Consider the following 20581-nt stretch of genomic DNA (forward strand, 5'->3'; position numbering starts at 1 on the left):
GCAAAAAAGAAAAAAAAAAAAAAAAAAAAAGAAAAAAAAAAAAGAAAAGAATAAAACTCACAATCCCCTTAAGGGCATGAACTCAATGATCTGAAACATTCTATCAGGTTCAATTTCTTAAAGATCCACCTCCCAAAAAGGACACTCTGGGAAGTAAGATTTCAATAAACGGGCTCTGGGGATATTTAAGGTTTAGATTAAAGTACAATCTGCTTTGTATGACTCTTCCTGTTCCCATCACCAGTTTTGTTTGCTTGTTTCATTGACTAATGTTATATCCTTATTGTAGGTTGAAAATGTAGATATACATACATACATAAGTACTTCGAGAAAAAGGACTAAAAATAGCAAGAACAAGTTCTCCTTTTGACAAGGCCTGGGACAGTTTAACCCATTTTTGGCAAGGCCAATGGATGTTTGCTATATAATACTGGACATGATGCAATGAGCATGTGTGCTACCTGCTCTACTTGCTTTCTTCACACAAGTTATTGCTGGTTGCCTTTAGTTTCAAGTTTTTAGAGCCATGTATGAAATGAATATTTTATTAGGAAAACTTTCCCCTAATGTTTCTCCCCTGGCTAAACCAGAGTGGATGTTCTTCAAAATGTACATTGGATATAACTTAGCCTCTAAAATCTTTAATGCTTAAGGTGTAACCATGAATTCAGGATTCTCAAGAAGAGGATGTTGCCTTTCCAATGCACCTTGTGCCTGGCCTGAGTCACAGACGATCATGACAATATTATAAATTTGTATAATTATTCCGTAAAGAATGATCTTAACCACAATAGTTTAGGAGAAATGTTAATAGGTAGATGATATCAAGAGATAATGGAGTAGTCTAGGAACAGGGAATGAAGCAGAACCATAGAAACCCACAATACCCTCATCTGTATAGCTGTGCCAATACTGTAGGTGCAAATATTGTAGGATGCTGAAAGGAAGGGGACAGGAGTCAAGAGGTAAATGGTGCCAACTATTAAGAGTAGCTTTTAAGTTATGTAGTTTAAAGAATGCTGGGAGAAAATTGGACATATCCCCTACAGGAGATAAAGAAGTATAAACTGAACAATGGATTGATTCAGCTTTGGCTGATGAGTGAATTGCCAGAGTTTAGATTTGTCCAGAGGTCAACATTAACCATTAGAAGCAAACTTTCACTTTGCATGATGCTGTAACCACAAATGCTGCCATCTGGGCACAATGTTCCACCTGCAGGTGTGCCTGGTTAGAAAACTTCCCTTGTTGCTTGCTATACTGTTTACGCTTCTAATATCAAGGCTACAAATCAAGTAGGGAATGATTACCAGTGGGGAAGCTAAGGTAGGGAATGGGAAGGAGATAAGGGAACAAACTGGCAGTTATTGTAAGTGTTATTAGAAACTTAAGAAAAATATGATTGTAAAAACTCTTCATGCAAACTATTGAAACTGTATAAATAAAAATGATTTAGGCTTTCCCGGACCACTTGTTTGAAACAGATGGTCAGACTTTTCTTTGTTTCGCTGACTTCACATATCCTACCTATGACATTGAACCCATTAAGAGCAAGGTTCTCAGCACACACTATTTTTCTTCATTTAATCTTCATCAAGTTTTCATCTATGCCCCACCTCTTGATGTGTTGTCACATGTTTTATTCTTTCAGACAAGAAACCTCTTTTTATTTTATAACCATAGAGGTCAAAGTCAAACCTGATCTTGTTTGTGGATTGCCTATTTTCCTTTATGAATACATCAAGATAGAATTTCTTTTCTTCCATTGATAACTTTTTTTTTTTAGTTAACTACATCCTTTGTCTCATGAGTTTCTATATCTTCAAAGCCAACCATGGCCAACTGACTCTTACCATGATCATAAATAAATCTTTCAATCTGACACTTCTACCCTCTTCCAAATATAAGGATGTTTGAAGTTACAGTCACCTCAGATATCAAGAATAATTTATTAATGTCAGACTATTAAAATTCCACATTCTGTATTTTCCTTCTCCTTATCCATTTAACAAATCATTTCAATGTATCCTGGTAGTCACAATAAAGACATTTTGGGGGACACCTTTGTCTAATAATTATAGGTGGCCTGCATGATTAATTACCTAATACAAAACATTACTTTTTTTTTTATTTCAAGGCTCTGCCCTAAGACCGTCAGTCCCACTATTCAGTAGTTACCTTATTTGTCAAATAGTGAACTCTTCATAGAGCAAGAAGGATCCCCACGGTCATCTATGTGTCTTAAGCTTTTATGAGAGTCAGATATACTTTAAGTGTTGGACACAAACTATTACTTCATCTATTTACCTCATAAATTCGTATGTTAGGTAATTTCTGAGTAAAGTCTCCAGATATTAGGAAAAGAAATTAAAACAAGGAAACCATCTATACAGCTGTCTTCATGTTTTAAAATTCTAGGTGTAAATATGTGTCAAACACATCTGCAACCATAGAGAATTATTCTCTGAGAAATGCATACATTGAAAATCATTTTCATCAGAATTTAGTCATATTACTTAATTTTTTATTTCATCCAATTTGTCTGTTTTCTTTATGATAATGGTTTTTCTAGATTTTGTTTATTTTCCTGCTCTTCTCACTTTTTCTCACTATTGCAAGCTTTTCAAGAAAGGATAAAATCAACCTTCCAAGAGAGATGAAACCATGTATTATCTCAAGGAAAGAGCTAGTTGACTGAAGGAAAATGTTGGTGCATTCGGTTTATAGACAACAAATGAATATCAAAGCCTGTTTCCTATGTGCTCAAGCTAAATGTATGGGATGTAATCTGGAAAACCTGAGTTCTTGAAAACTTCCTGTGAAATGGACTTTTTCAGGTTTTACACCTTGCATAGTTTGGGCAGTGGATGTTTGGTGAGAAGATGTTTGATGCTTATGTACATAGGAATATATATATATATATAATAGTGAATTATGAATTCACTAGATATGTCCAAAGGAAATCTCTAAAGTGAAGTATCCCTATTACCCAAGGATCACAACACAGCAGTCACTAATATTGTTAGGCTACACTTTGAAATTTTCCTCTTATTTCATCCTTTCTCCTTATTTACCATGTCACATTCAATATGCAAAAATCTACAAATATGTCAAAAATCTACAAATATAAGTATTTCTATCCTCACATTACTCACACTGGATAGCTAGGCAATGAATAAGTTATTAACTCTGAGTACTAGAAACAATGATAAATTTCTCTTAGCCTAAATTAACTGAACTGAATACTAAAATCGTCTGACATATGACAGAATTTATATATTGGAAACATAAGCATGTTACATTGAGAGAACTTTTACTAATTATCCTTTTTTAATGTTCCATTTGTTCAAATAAATACATTTTTTCCTGGGAAAAATAAAAATTCCAGTTCCTAAATAAATACATTTTTTCTGGTAAAAAAATTTAGACTTAATAACTGTGAGAAATCAAACAATATAGTCATAGGAAAAGAAAAGAATCCACATGAATTCAAGTACCTGAGAATAATTCTTACTAACACAGTAAGGGCATTATTATAGATAAAAATAGTACATGCAGATGTTATAGAAATTACTATATTGCATTATTAAAAGTATAGGTTCAACATTGTGTTATTTGATTTTAACATGAAAATTTTAGAGACACGAGATTAAATAATAACAATAATGAAGAAAGGCAATGAATCTTAGGGACGTGTTTCCCTATGTTAAAAGGGACTATTTTGAGACATTCCTATTTAGGAGAATGAAAGCTTTATAAAATTTAGGTTAGCAAATTTAAATGCATTTTAACAGTTTAATACAATATTTTCGGTACTTTGCCATTAAAATTATCAAAATCTGCTCTTCCATACCTACTTTTATACTTTACTATCCCTGCCATGAATGCATGAATGTCTGAAATATTTTTATATGATTCGTTTCCACATTGCTTTTATTCTTTCTTTGTTTGTATAATAAATTTCCCCATTCCAGGTGGTGAGTACTCCTTTATTTTAAACTTATTAACAGAAAATAAAATAAGAGGCTTCTGAACAGCAAATGAGACAATTACTAGAGTGATAAAACCACCTGACAGAATTTTAATCTTATTTAAAATAATCTTACTTAACTATATATGAGACTGTGTATTAATATTGTCTTTGTTACTCATCTGTGGCTGTGACATGACCAAGGCAACTTATAAAAGAACTAGTTTATTGGGGACTAACAGTTTCAGAGGGTAATTCCATGGTCATCATGACAGCAAACAGGGCAGCAGCCCCTCAAGACAACCAATAGAATCCTACCTCAGTTCCAAGGGCAAAGTCCACATTCAACTGGCCTCAGTGGACCAGAGAGTTCCCTGGCTGTCTCAGGGGAAGTTTTAAGGGCACAATGAGGAGGAAGTGGAGGAGTAGGCAGTTGAGCAGCCTTTTCCATCTGGGAAGTGGAGAAAGAAGGGTGATTGTCTCTGGGTCACTCCGTTGAACTCTCAGGTTTAATCCCAAATTTTGGGATTAAACCTCGAGTTTTGTTTTTCAATAAAATAATTTTAAAAATAAGCTTAATATCAGGCCATCAACACACCACTTCTAGCATCTCTAACTGCTTCTCCAAAAGTTTCATCAGCTATTTAGGGGGGAAGTATTTAAATATAGGACCCTACTGTATCCTTTACCATTCAAACCACCATAAATATTTAGGATATATATCTTCAAAAAAAAAAAAAACAGAACAAAAAACACCATAAAAATTTCAGTGAATAAATGAGGAAATGTAATAAGTCTACATTTCTCAAAGGAAGAAATAGAAATAGTGAATAGATACTTACCTGTTCAATCCTTATACATCACGGCAGTGCAGATTAAGGCTGTCAGAATGGTTATCATCAAGAATACATGTGATAAAAATGCTGCAGTGATGTGGATGAAATGGATCCCTTTTTCATTGCTGCTCTCAATATAAACCTCTGCCACTATTTAAATCAATAAAGAAGGTGATCAAAATAAGAACTGCCATGTGACCATCATATATTCCACTGTTTATATGTGAAGTGCTAAGACAACAGGGTACAGTGATATTTGTATATACATGTTGATAACTTCACTATCTACAATTGTCAAGAAATTTATATCTGACTAATTACTAATTCACAGACTGACATACAAATACAAAATGAAATTTGTTTAGATATAAATCAAAGTAAAATCACAGCACTTAGAGGAAAATAGATGTAACTGGAAATAAGTGAAATAATCCCAACACAGGAAAACTTCAACTTCCCTAACATGTCTTGCTTTTTGTTTCCTATACCTAACCACTTGAGTTGTCTAGATTTAAGGTATGTAAAATTAAGAGAACTTTAAAACCAAAACAAATTATGAATTTGAGTTTTGATTTTGATTTTGCTATTTGTTAGAATGTCATATTTTCTTTTTAAAAATCATTTTCCTTTACTGTTGCATTTAATGTATTGTATGTTTTACCTGCATGTATATCTGTCCAGCATATTTGATCAGTGCTTGCAGAGGACAGAAGTGGATGTTGCATCCACTGAAACTGGAATCACAGACCATCAAGGATGCTGAAAAATTGAACAAGTGTTCCTAGAAGAGCAGGCAGTATTCTTTTTTTTTTTTTTTGATATTTGAAATAAGATTTCTCTGTATATCCTGCTTGTCTTGGAACTCACTCTGTAGGCCAGGCTTACGTCGAACTCATAGAGGTCTGCCTGCCTCTGCCTCCTGAGTGCTTGGATAAAGGCATGGGCCACCATGACCTGACTAGGTAGTGCTCTTAATTACAGAACCATATCTCCATGCTCTTCCTTTATTTTTATAAATATTATTTAATGTAAGTTTTATCATATCAGATAGATAGTGTATTCCCCATAACATGTTGTAATTTGTGTTGGATCACTCAGTAGAAGTACAATAGGAATACTTCACAGGTTTTTCGTGATCTTTCTCATTTCAGTAAAGCTTCAAAAATTTGAAGGTCCTATATCGTAACTATTTTAGAGAAGAATTATACATGATCAAGTATCACTGTATCTCTAATTACTAAACTTATCAATCACTTCTAACCATTCTTTAATGAACCATCAAAATAACCCTTATGCATAACCCCTAAAAGGGATTTCATACAAAGTCACGTAATTCTGTTCAAATATTATTATGCAAACAACTACAGCAAAATAAAGTGTCTCAAAGGTCTTCAAGCAGGACTTTCAGTTTTTAAAGTCTATGTCTAAATTAGCTACATGATAGTACTGCCAAGAACCATTTCATATATCAATTATATATCAGTTAGTAAAAAGTTAATGGTTTATGATGCCTGTTACTGGTTACACTTAAGCTAAGAAAGGTTCTGTAGTCATTTTCTTATTATAGCTGTGGAAAAAAAAAATAGAGCTAAGAAAGGGTTTGAAAACCAAACACTGTAACATGAGGGCCTGCCTGTTGGGGTTTCTGTCCTGCCCAGTTCCCACAGCCGGTAAGCCCCAAAGAAATTACACAGAGGTCTATACTAATGATAAACTGATTGATCCATTAGCTCAGGCTTTTTATTAACTCTTATAACTTATATTAGCCCATTGTTCTAGTATATGTTAGCCACATGGCTTGGTACCTTTTTCAGCAGGGCAGGTCAAATCTTCCCTCTTCAGTGTCTGGACAGGACTTCAGAAAGAGCTTCCTTTTTCCCAGAATACTCCTGTTCTCACTTCCCTGCCTCTACTTCCTGTCTGGTTGTCCAACCTATACTTCCTAACAGCGTTTATTTAAAACATAATTGACAGAATACAGAATTGTCCCTCACCAAAACATACCAGTAGAATTGGAACTGAGTAGATACTTCTAGAAATGATCCAGTGAGCTTCTGTAATCAAGCACTTATGATTAAAAGACTCAAGACGCAGTATGAAAATGACAACATTGCAAGAGTTACCTCAGTGTTAAGTTTTTTACACTTGCTGTCTTTATATTTAGGATACTAACTCAGAGAACTATTTGATTTAGCTTGAATGGCAAACCTCTTTCTCTAAATGTTACAATGCCATTTATATTTTTCAAGGTTTAATAGTATAAATTTTTGGTTCTAAAATTAAAATTTCATTTCTGAATTTTCAGTTCAGAAAAAGAACACTGTTCACAATTTCCCAAAACATTTTACTTTCAGGTTTAAGAATTCAACAAATAGTTATGGAGAAGTAAAGAGGACGTTGTTCAGTGCATGAATCACCTAGCATCCAAGAGATACTCAGAAGATCAAAGGTTTGTGCATTTGCACACCTATATACATTCAAACAGGAAACAACAAACCTTTCTACTCTTGAGGTGGACTCTGATTGGTGTGCATTGTGGAGCTGCACACATTGTAGGAACAATCATAACACAAAAGCAAAGAATCCTTTACTTAACATCTTTGCACTTCTCTAAGTTGCTTTACACAATGTATATGTCATATAAAAAAGAACATTACTTTGTCTTTAAAGAAAATTCAAACTTTAACTTTTTTCTTTCTAACTGTCGTTTCTTGAGTTTTTGAAAGCACCCGTGCCATTTATGAACTTGATCATTAGGCCTTCTGATTAAATGGACATCTGAAGGTAATATTTCATTGGCCACATGTTCTGGAACTTTAAAGTTTTGGTCTCCATAGGCAGACGTCTACATTTCCTCCCATAGGCCTTGTTGATAGCACTTGACCACAAGATATTCATAATTTACTTAATTTATAGCTTTGCTAAGAACTAGGTCCCACTCTGTGTGTCCACTTAGTCTTCCTTTGTGTTTTTTAAACCACTCATAAAATTTAAGTCTTTATCTAAGTTCCTTTGAGAGTATACAACTGTTTTAATAAGTTCTTTTTTATTATATTAAAAAGAATTGTCAAGCCTTTGAGTATTATTCATTTTTCCTAAGGAACCAATTTTATTTTTCAGTAACAAATAGAAAGAATAGAGAAAAGCAAGATTAAGTGCCTTTTGTCTTTGCCAAATTGAGGATCTGGGAATTTTCTTTGTCAGGCATTCTTCCTATATCTTCTTTTATTCATGTATTAAAGGTGGCAACATTATAAATGAAAAAACAGTAATGCTTCCGGAAGATGTGAATTGCATTTTCTTATATTTTAAAGCAGAACAAAGTTGATTTTGGTGAATTGATTCATCTGGAGTCTGGACAAAGTGCCTACATGAACATGAACAACATGTTCTGAAGAGGGCAAATGAGTTGATACTGTTTTTATGGGTCTCTATTGAACTTTTATAATTCTGTGCTATATGCTTTTTTACACTAAATTTGTTCTCACACAAAATAGCCGAGAATGTGATAAACAAAACTCAATATTTACAACAGTTTTAACAACTAGTAAAAATGATTATTTAGTCCTTTCCTTCTCCCTTCCCTCAACCTCACCCCCACTCACCCCTGCCCCACCCCCATGCTCACAACTTTTTCCCTGTAATCTTGTTTGCTTTCAATTTCCAGAAGGATCTATAAATGTTTTTCTTTGGGTTCACCTTGTTATTTGACTTCTCTGGGCTGGTGAACTATAGACTTAATGGCCTTGGTTTATGGCTAGAGTCCACAAATGAGTGAATACATACCATATTCATCTTTTGGGGTCCGGGTTATCTCACTCAGGGTAGTGTTTTCTATTTCCATACATTTGCATGCAAAATTCAAGATGTCTTTGTTTTTTTATCGCTGAGTAGTACTCTAATGAGTACATATTCCACACTTTCTTTGTCCATTCTTCCATTGAGGGGCATCTAGGTTGTTTCCAGGTTCTGGCTATTACAAATAATGCTGCTATGAACATAGTTGAACAAATGCTTTCATAGTATGGTTGGGCATCTCTTGGGTATATTCTTAAGAGTGGTATTGTGGGATCCTGAGGTAGGATGAGGGGGAGAGGGAAGGGAGAAGGGAAGGACTGGCAACAGCTTGGGGGAGTGGGAGGGTGGAGATGGAGGAAGGGCAGATATAGGAGCAGGGAAGAAGATACCTACATTAAGGGATCCATTTTAGGGTTGGCAAGAGACTTGGCTCTAGAGGGGATCCCAGGTGTCCATGGAGATTTCCCCAGCTAGGTCCTTAGACAGCAGAGGAGAGAGTACCTGAACGGTTCTTGCCCCACTATCATGCTGATGATTATCTCGAATATCACCATAGAATCTTTGTCCGGCGACAGATGAAGATAGAGACAGAGACCCTCATCAGAGGAGCAGACTGAGCTCCCAAGGTCCAGCTGAAGAACAGAAGGAAGGAGAAGATGAGCAAAGAAGTCAGGACCTTGAGGGGTTGGTCCACCAACTGAGGCAGTGTGCCTGTTCTAATGGGAGCTCATCAAATCCAGCTGGACCGGGTCTGAATGAACATGTGATCAAACCGGACTCTGATTGTGGCTGACAATGGGGGTTGGCTGAGAAGCCATTGATAAAGGCACTGGGACTTGTTTTTATGACATTTTCTGGCTTTTTGGGACGCTAGTCTATATGGAAGCACAGCTCCCTAGGCCTGCATGTAGCTGGGAGGGCCTTGGGCTTCCCACAGGGCATGGTTCTCTGCCCTCTCTCAAGCAGGACTGGAGAGGGAGGAGTGGGTGTGGGAGAGTGAGAGGGGATTGAGAGGAGAAAAGGAGGTGTAAATAATTGAATGGAAAACAATAATAATAAAAGAAATTTCAGCTAAACTCCAAAAAAAAAACATGATTATTTAATAGAGACAAAGAGCCAAGAAAAAAAATGTTCTCAATTATGTCCCAACATTTGTTTTTCTGCTTGGTTCTATATATATAGATCTTAAGTTTCCACATTCCTTAACAACTACAATTATTTTCATCACTCCTTTCTCCCATTAAAATTGTCAATCATGGGTATAGAGAAATACTAGCTGGATTACCTTAGAGAAAGTGAGGGGAGGACACACACACACACACACACACACACACACACACACACTCTATCCCCATAAATAAGCCCTGGGTCACACAAAGAAAAGCTAGAAAAGATATGGCAGTAATAACATTATGTTGTTAAAGGGTATAACTTCTCACAGGCTAATTTGAACCTGGTATTCATGCAAAGATCTCACTTGAACATCTACTACTTTAGAATATTTTGAATTGTTTAGAAAGGACCCTGAACCTTCAAGCCAGAAAAGTTTTAAATCAACATCAAAATTGCTACTTAATAGCATTTTTGTCAGAGTCAATATTTCTCAGTTAATGAAAAGTTTATTTGTGTTGTTAAATATTAGCAACTCTAAGAAGAAAATCACAGCCATCTTCAAAGCAGTGGGAAACAACTGGCAAAGAATATAGATGTTGTGATTGTTTGGAAGTTTTCATTTTCCACTGGTGATTTTTTTTGTGTTTATTTTTCATTTAAAAATTGATAGTGTCATGTATTTCCAATAAAGACCCACAATCTGTCAAATTACAGTTACTGAAAAGTCCCTGAAAGCAAATATTCTAAATAATTGACCACATGATGTTTTTCCTCATTTAATTATCATTTATTAAATCTGTAGTTCTTTGTGCAGTTGATTTCATATCAATTAACGTTTATTTTGTACGTTTAAAGTCTACTACCTCAATTAATTATATTAAAACCAAATTTAAAGTATGTGTGTGTGCACACACACACACATGCAGACATACACAGGCATCCATATACATACCAGGACTTGTTGTAACAGCTATCCACTTTGGCCTTTTGAAACAAGGTCTCTCAAAGGACCTGGGTTCATTAATAGTGTAGGTTGACTGGCCAGAAATTTTCACTAATTTACTCTCTGCTGGATATCAATTGTACATTATTTGACAGATCTTGTGCAGAGACTGGGGTAGACCATATTTCCAAGAATTTCTAACGTCTGTATATGAAGATTATGACATTGTTTGGTATGAAAGAAATATGAAGAGGATTTTAGCCAAATTGAAGGAACTGGGGGTGACCATAAATGCCAGTTATAAGGTTACTGTCATGCTGGTCGGGGCTACTATAACCTTATACATTCTAAGGAGAGAGGAGTCACTGATGTGAAGCTGTGAAGTCTCTTGGTGTCACTTGGGTAAAACTGAGTTCTACAGCTGTCTTTGTGTGTGTATGTGTGTGTGTGTGTGTGTGACGACATAGAAAAAAATTTCTAATGAATCCATAGAATTGAATGAGGATAAGGAGGCCTTTCGTGAAAGCACATCTAAATTGAAATAAAGATAGAAAGCTGGTGAAGCTCATTCAGTATCTCAGGGAGATAGCCAAGCCCTATAACTTTTTGTAGTTGAATCACAAGTACTGGGAAACGCACCTCCCAAAGAAGCGAGGAGAACAGATACCAGCTACACTCACAGCTTAAGGTTCTTGAGACCCATGGACCTTTGTTTCTCTGGTAGGCATTACCATGATTGTGCTAGACACTGAAGCCGATGCCAGCTGTGGTCTTCCAATTCTTTGTAAATTTAATTTTGTAGTTTTTGGAGATCATAACAAAGTGCTTAAAGAAGTTCTCTTCCCTCTATACTAATTTACTCCTGAAGAAAATGCTACTTGACATTGATTTTTGAGGTGTTTTCCAAACCCTCTAAAAATGGGGGAAGAAAAAGAAAAGGAAAGGTATAGAAAAGTAAATCCACCTGTGGCATCTTTGACTTTCAAAACAGCTGTTTTATGCCTTTGTCTTATGCTTTTATCTCATCTGCCTGAGTCTAATCCTAAACCTAACATGAAACTAGCTAGTTTTTCCACACTTAAAACCATAAAGACCTAAACCAGGTTTGAAATAATAACCCAGTTTGTTATGTCTCTCTTTCTTCAGTCATCACATGAAACACAGTTGAAAACGGGTGTAAATAATAAGTAGCTCATTTTAAAAACATACTTTGACAAAACCAACTTAAGGTAAAGAAATTTATTTTGATTGATAATTTAAGGTTCTAGTCCATCGTAATGAAGAAGCCACAGAAGCAGGACTCTGAGGCAGCTGGCCACTTACTGCCTGTGATGAATGCTCATTCTTAGCCCTCCTTTGCTTTTGACATAACCCAGCATCCTAGCCAAGGGAATAGCACCACACTCAGTGGACAAATATCAGATTATTCCACCTCAATTGGCCTAATTAAAATAGTCTTACACAGACATGCCCACAAAGCTATCTTTTCCCTCTAGGTGACTCTAGCTCATCACATTGACAGTTGAAACCATTACAGATGCTATAATCAGTACATAACTGATGCTGATTTTCTCAACTATTTTCCAAATATTTTCTCCAGGAGCATTCAATAAGAGTGGGAAATTATACTCTGAATAAAAGATGACTGCAGAAATGGTGTAAAACTGAGGAAAAAATAAGAGTAATGTATTATTGATTCAATTTAGCACCATAAAAATATCTTGTTTACTATATTGTTTTTGAAGATATTTTAATAGATTATTTAGTGAAGATATAACATCATTTGCAGCCTAGCAAAAACTACACAAAATTATATATATATTTGTGTGTGTGCAAGATCTGAGATAGATTTCTATGTGTAATTTTAAAAACAATGCCTTTTGGAATTTTAGACTGCTCTGTTCAAATTGGATTGTGAAATTGAGCACTGTTGATAGAATTAGAGTAATAAAAGAAAAATATTTAACAGAGTGAAATTTTCAGCTGGCATGATGGCACAGATGTGACCGCAAGGGGAGTATCTGGATGGTCAGTTTACGAAAACTCTCTATCAGAATCAAAATTATAGAACAAAATGGCACCGGGTTGTAGCTCAGAGGTAAAGTAGTTGTCTTACATGTAAAGAGCATGGTTTTAAGCTCAGGACTGACAAAAAACAATAATAAAGAAAATTTCTTCATTTATAAAGAACATTGCTATTAAACTGCTAATTAAATACTACAATTCTATAGTTTTATTGTTTATTTTGTTTTTCATAACTTAATCACTTTCAATGTTTTTTTTCTTAGTGTACACAACAGAAAAGAAAAAAATAAAGTTAAAATGCTTATAACTGAGTATTGGTAATTGACCTACATCTACATTTAAAATGTTGTCTGTTAGAATTTTCCCTGACTCTGCCTTTTAAAGTTTATGTCTTACAAAAACTGAAATCAGAATTTATTTTAATTGAAATTTTAGAAATATCTGAAACCAGTTTTCTACAGCAAATGTGTTCTCTAAAATGCAGAAAAAGACCACACACCGATAGACACACATAAAGACATGAATATGAAGATGATAGATAGATAGATAGATAGATAGATAGATAGATAGATAGATTGATTCTGGGAACTGAACTCCCATATATGTCTTAAAAATGGAAGGGTAACCATGTGAAGAAATAAAGGAGACCAAGAAGAGGAAAGTAGAAGAAAAGGGCTGAGGGTGAATCCACTTAAACTATATGAGATATTTGAATAAAATGTCATCTGAAATCCAACATTTGTCTAATGAATATATTACAGTTAAAAATAGCATCTCACTTTAAAACACCCTACATACATTTTGGAATTTTGAATAACAGATATTTTTGGATTTTTGGAGTAATAAACACAGTGAGTGGATTCATTCCAAGTTCATAATGAATAAAATTTACAACAACAGTTTTATTGGCATGTTTATGTATATGGGCAGAGTTGATATATATGATTTATAATATGAACTAGTGAATCAACCACCGATCATGGAAAACAATGAAGAAGATGCCTATTTAAATAGTGATGTGTTGTACATTACTAAGATATAATAACATGCTGAAACAAGCAATATTTTAAAAGGCCTCATCTTCAACTTCTTCATTTAGTTCTTATACTTAGGAATTATATGCTGTGTTACCATCATTATTCTTAGAATGAATTGTTTTGGGGGGTCCTTTTTGTTTTGTTTTTCAAGACAAGGTTTTATGCAGCTTTGAGCCTGTTCTAACATTAGCTCTTTTACCAGGCTGGCCTTGAACTCACAGAGATCCACCTGTCTCTGCCTCCCAGGTGCTGGGATTAAAAGCGTGTGCCACCAGCAAGTGAACTCTGATCAGCCGGATTTATTGTAACCAGTGCTGGACCAGGACTTCTAGAGTCTGGCCCAGATCATTTTACTTTAGATATATTTAAGCACAGCACAATTTTTGAAAAAAGTATTCAGATAACAATTAATTCAGTTCCAAGTACACAACAATTTAAGACATGTTTACATTGAGATTCCTTACAAAATATAACTGACTTCTTTTAGAATTCCCAAGACTGGGAATTCTTTTGACCCTAAGTGTTCTTATTTTGCCAAAACTTACTTTTCATGCTATTCTTCCCATTAGTTATGTGAACCCCTTTGTAATCACCTCATTTAACGGTTTGTGGTTGTCATGAGTACATGGATCTTAATACCTGAAACTTCAGCTTTTGAGAGGATTTTGTTGTTGTTGTTGTTTTACTTTGTTTTTTTTTGTTTTGTTCTTTGTTTTTTGTTTTTGTTTTTGTTTTTGTTTTTTTTTCAGCTCAAGAGGACCAAGAAAAACTGTGGCCCAGCTGTTGTTCCTCTTTTCCATTGACTTTTGAATGAATGAAAGAAAAATTTGAAAATCTTCTGTTTTCCAATACAAGTGGGAATAGTGAGTTTTAGTCTTTACAGTGCCCCCTCTCACATGGGAAGCACCTTAAAAATAAAACCCAAATATTCTGGAGAGGTGGCTCAACAGTTCAGTATCAGGTCTGCTCTTCCAGAGGATGGGAGTTCTGTTCCCAGCACCGGTATTGAGTAGTTCACAGCTGCCTGAACTTGGGCCTCAGACTTCTGTAAGCAACCTCAAATATTGGGAACACACCCAAAACAGACACACAAACATGCACACGTTTGAAAATAAAATAAGTAAATAAAACCCAGATATTCCCAACCCAAACCCAACCTTTCTGCTTCTCTATTCAAGAAATAGATTTCCCCAAGTAAATATTTTTTATCAAATTCTCAGAGGTGGGTGGCTGCTATAATCTTGAGAACCTGAGAAACTGCACCTTGGTGTCACTCTGTAAATTATTTTTTGATTCTTGCCAGCAGGAGTCCCTAGACTCTCTGGGAACTGCATTGACTAAAAGGCCAGGATTTATTTTCCTCCCTGTTCTAAATATTGTCTATCAGTACATCTGCTAATTGGTATGCACACCTTGAAAACAGATTATTTGTGACATTTGTCTCTTGTCAGTTACCTAGCTGCCAGGTTTTAATTGGAAGCCAGAACTTCATGTTATACCCAAGCCACCATCTTTAGCAGTTTTCAAAATTACAACTTTATTTAATTATCTGATGGGTTCCAAAATAGATTCCTCCACTACTGCTTGGTTTATGAAGGAATCAGAAGATAAAGAGGAAGTGAGAAATGTTTGCTATGGTTGCTCACCTTAGTGTTAACATTTGCAAAGGTGCAGCAGAAATCGTGTGCACGAGAGTAAAGTACATCCTTCTACACGCTGCAAGACAGCGCCATCTCTGTCTGACAACAGTAGGCTTCTTCCTTCCAAGAATCCCAGCGTTCTGAAAGGAAGAAAAACTGCTCTAGACCAGAGATTGGTTGGTAATCTGAAGTTCACCAGTGGCCAAATCTAATCACATGTCTTGATAATAAAAATGTATTTTCTTTGGTAGTAAGCCCCCGTTTTGCTTGTGTATTACTTCCATTCCTTTGAGCTACAGTGACAGGTTTGAGAAGTTATGACTGAGAATGCATACTGGACAAGTCTACAATGCTTATTATGACATCACCCAATAAAACCCGTTACAGAGGCTCCATGTAGTCCCTAAACCACCATCACCGTAATCACCTGAGGACCCATACAAACTCAGATACAAGGTTTAACCTGATAACCACTAACTTTCAAGCTCAACAGATATGGCCCTTACAAGGCAGATTATGAAAAGATCACTAAACAATGTAGAATTAGCTCAATGTTTATGATAATCGATACATAACATTATAATTGATAAAACATCACTCAGAATAAAATATATTTTATAAGATATGTGATGTCTCCTTTCTTGTTATGTAAAATATAGGCATAGCCACGTACTGAATTAATGGTAAACTTTACAATGTAAGTCAGCATAGTCAATAACCTTTACCCCAAACTTCAAAATCTGAAGCTGTAGCCTTACTTTCCCAAAATTTTTGAAAGAAAATTGTGCCTCAATTTGACCTAAACTTACTTACCTTTTCTTTTCATTTAGTTCAAATAATTTGGTATTTTGGTGTGGTAATAAGTCATTTATTTGCATGCAGCTCACGATGATAAATCTCAAATAAAGGCCTGTTCATAAAAGATGCTGTTTTGAGAGAGGATGAAGCCCCATGTCTACTGCACAACTCAGAATGCTTTTCTTTCCAGTCCTCATAGAAATGCAGATCTGTGCACACCACCTTGTACTTAATGAATTAAAATCTCGCCTATGTCATCTGGGTTATTTCCTGAACTTCTCAGCAGAATGTCAAATGAATTTGGAACCAGAAAGACACAAAATGAATGGAATGCATTCATGTATCAAAAAGAAGTGGAAATCAAAAATGATTATTCCATTGTTTCACTTTTTATATGAATTCAAGAGAATAAAATACTGTGATTAGTCAACTACTCAAATGAATAATTAACTCCTTTTCAAAGTACAGAGATCCTATAAAATATCATCACACCAGTTGAAATCTTTACTTTGTATTCAATCAATGAGAACATTCACAGTGTTTTAAGTCACAGCTTAGACACAGATGCCTAGCACTAGTTATCAATACTCTAAATAAAAGAAGCTTATTTCACTATTCCCCTTTGCTTTACCTACTATTGTTGCATCTCTGTCTCCATATGATTTATGGCTGCCAAGTCTTGGAGGATCATGACCTCTATACAAGACATCACGGTTGCTGAAAAGTTCACTTCACTTCTTCTCATCCTTTCCTTTAGCATAAGAAAACCTGCTATTCAGTGGTTATCAGGAGGTATTACTGATAGAAGCAAGTCCTTGTTAGCTCTTTAATTGCTTTTTGAGAAGTGTATTAAGAAGATCATAACTGATACAACTATAGAATCACAGATGTTGACTTCTAGGTGGGCAAGGAAATGCTGCCATCTGATGTAATCATGAGCATTAATAAATTATTCAAAGTAATGTATTATCTAAAGACTAAGAACAGTGCTGGATGTGTCTCAAATTTTCCATATCATTATATCCCAGTGAGATAAAAGCTAAATCTAAGACATTGTATTGATGTCTCCTTATTTCTGTTTGTTCAATGTCTCCATCTTTACTTTTCTATTTTTTTCTTCAAAAACTGTCAATCATAAATTTTAGTTTAAAAAGCTGTGTTTTGGAATTTAACTCATAAAGAAAACAATTTCAGAAAGTTAGGACATTTATTTAAAAACCAATAAAGGCTCTTACACTGAGGCTACCCACCCAGAGCAGTCAGCCTCAAGGTCCCCCTGTAAGGGAGCCCGGGCACCCTCAGTCTGTGTTCCAGGGGCTCCTGTGCTCTCCTGGATACCGCACTGCCTGCCCCGTTCTTCCTTCTGTCCCCAGATCATTGGGCTACCAGGCAGCCCTGTTTAGGTGCTGAGGAGTTCCATCTGGACGGTCGTCCATGTTTGGATGCTGAGGAGTTCCACCGCAACGGGACGGTCCCTGCTTCTACACTGAAGAGATACACCCATAGACTCAGTCACAGCAAAGACTGGACCAAGACACCAGGCCTCTCCTGGCCCCATTTGAAGGAGGAGATGGGAAGGCGCCAATGCAAGACTTCCCCCAACAACCTGAAAGGCAACATGATTTCACCAAAATCAAGGGATCCCGAAATAAGAAGAATTGTACACCCTACTCCAGAAGAATTAGAAGAAATCAACTCAAAAGTGAATTATATGAAAATAATAGAAGACCTTAAACAGGAGGTGAAAAACTGCCATAAACAATTAGAGATTACAAACAAAAACGTATAGGAAATGAATAAATCGCTCAAAGATACCCAAGAACACCAAGAGAAACAAGAAAAAGCAATCAAACAGGTAAGGGAAGCCGTTCAAGACCTGAAGAATGAAATGGAAGTAATGAAGAAAACACAAACCAAGGGAAGGTTGGAGATGGAAAATCTGGGTAAATGAACAGGAACTACAGAGACAAGTACTACCAACAGAATACAAGAGATAGAAGAAAGAATATCAGACACTGAAGATACCATAGAGAAAATAAACACACTGATCAAAGAAAACAGCAAAACCAACAAATTCTCATCACAAAACATTCAGGAAATATGGGACACAATAAAAAGACCAAACCTAAGAATAATTGGAGTAGAAGAAGGAGAAGAGGTGCAACTCAACGGCCCAGAAAATATATTTAATAAAATTATAGAAGAAAACTTTCCCAACCTAAAGAAAGATGTACCTATGAAGGTTCAAGAAGCATACAGAACACCGAATAGGCTGGATCAAAAAAAAAAAAAAACCCCCTCGCCATATAATAATCAAAACACAAAACATACAGAATAAAGAAAGAATATTAAGAGCCGCAAAGGAAAAAGGCCAAGTTACTTACAAAGGTAAACCTATCAGACTTACACCTGACTTCTCTATGGAAACCATGAAAGCCAGAAGGTCCTGGATAGATGTACTGCAAAAACTAAGAGACCATGGATGCAAGCCCAGACTACTATACCCAGCCAAGCTTTCATTCACCATAAATGGAGAAAACAAAATTTTCCAGGATAAAAACAAATTTAAACAATACGTAGCCACAAACCCAGCCTTACAGAAAGTAATAGAAGGAAAATCTCTAACCAAGGAGTCCAACAATGACCACAATAACTCAGACATCTAGAGACCCGTCACCAGCGCAACTCAAAGAAGGGACGCACACGAACTCTACTACTAAAGAAGTGACCGGAGTTAACATCCCCTGGTCATTAATATCACTTAATGTCAATGGGCTCAACTCACCTATAAAAAGGCACAGGCTAAGAGATTGGATACGAAATCAGGATCCAACATTCTGCTGTTTACAAGAAACACACCTCAAACACAGAGACAGGCACCTACTCAGAGTAAAGGGCTGGGAAAAGGCTTATCAAGCAAATGGACCTAAGAAACAAGCAGGTGTGGCCATACTAATTTCTAACAAACTTGACTTCAAACTTAAATCAATCAGAAGAGATGGAGAGGGACATTTTATACTCATAACAGGATCAATTCATCAAGAGGAAGTCTCAATCCTGAATATCTACGCCCCTAATATAAAAGCACCCACATACGTAAAAGAAACATTACTAAAACTCAAGGCAGCCATCAAACCGCACACACTAATAGTGGGAGACTTCAACACTCCTCTCTCACCAATGGACAGGTCAATCAGACAGAAACCTAACAGAGAACTAAGAGAATTAATGGAGGTAATGAATCAATTGGACTTGACAGACATCTATAGAATATTCCACCCAAATCGGAAAGAATATACCTTCTTCTCTGCAGCTCATGGAACCTTCTCGAAAATTGACCACATACTCGGTAACAAAGCAAACTTCCACAGGTACAAAAACATATTAGTAACCACCTGTATCTTATCAGATCACCATGGATTAAAGTTAGAATTCAACAACAACCCTACCCCCAGAAAGCCTACAAACTCATGGAAACTGAACAGTCAACTACTGAACCACACCTGGATCAAGGAAGAAATAAAGAAAGAAATTAAAGTCTTCCTTGAATTCAATGAAAATAAAGAAACAACCTACTCAAACTTATGGGACACTATGAAAGCAGTCCTGAGAGGAAAGTTCATAGCACTAAGTGCCCACTTAAAGAAAACAGAGAAGGCACACATTGGAGACTTAACAGCCCATCTGAAAGCTCTAGAAAAAAAAGAAGCAGACTCACCTAGGAGGAGTAGAAGACTGGAAATAATCAAACTGAGGGCTGAAATCAACAAAATAGAAACACAGAAAACAATCCAAAGAATCAATGAAACGAAAAGCTTTTTCCTGGAGAAAATCAACAAGATTGATAAACCCCTATCCAAACTAATAAAACGCCAGAGAGAGAATATGCAAATTAATAAGATCAGAAAAGAAAAGGGGGACATAACCACAGACACAGAGGAATTCAAAGAAACATTAGATCTTACTACAAAAGCCTGTATGCCACAAAACTGGAAAACGTAAAAGAAATGGACACGTTTTAAGATAAATACCATATGCCAAAGTTAAACCAGGACCAGGTGAACAACCTAAATAGACCTGTTAGTCGCGAAGAATTAGAAGCTTTTATCAAAAACCTCCCTACCAAAAAAAAGCCCAGGACCTGATGGTTTCAATGTGGAATTCTACCAGAACTTCCAAGAAGACCTAATACCTATACTGCTTAATGAATTTCACAATATAGAAACAGAAGAGTCATTGCCAAATTCCTTTTATGAAACTACAGTTACTCTGATATCAAAACCACAAAATGACTCTACCACGAAAGAGAATTACAGGCCAGTCTCACTCATGAACATCGATGCAAAAATCCTCAACAAAATACTGGCAAACCGTATCCAAGAACACATTAGAAAAATTATCCATTATGATCAAGTAGGCTT

General features: G+C 35.8%; 1 pseudogene; it reads left to right on the top strand.

The window, feature by feature from the left end:
• The window catches only part of LOC126503955 (ubiquitin-like domain-containing CTD phosphatase 1), a 35870-nt pseudogene extending 24523 nt beyond the window's left edge, over positions 1–11347 (top strand).
• Positions 11348–20581: the final 9234 nt, after the last annotated feature.

Source organism: Alexandromys fortis, unplaced genomic scaffold, assembly GCF_014885135.2.
Source record: "Alexandromys fortis isolate MF-2015 unplaced genomic scaffold, M_Fortis_MF-2015_v1.1 scaffold_34, whole genome shotgun sequence".
NCBI lineage: Eukaryota > Metazoa > Chordata > Mammalia > Rodentia > Cricetidae > Alexandromys > Alexandromys fortis.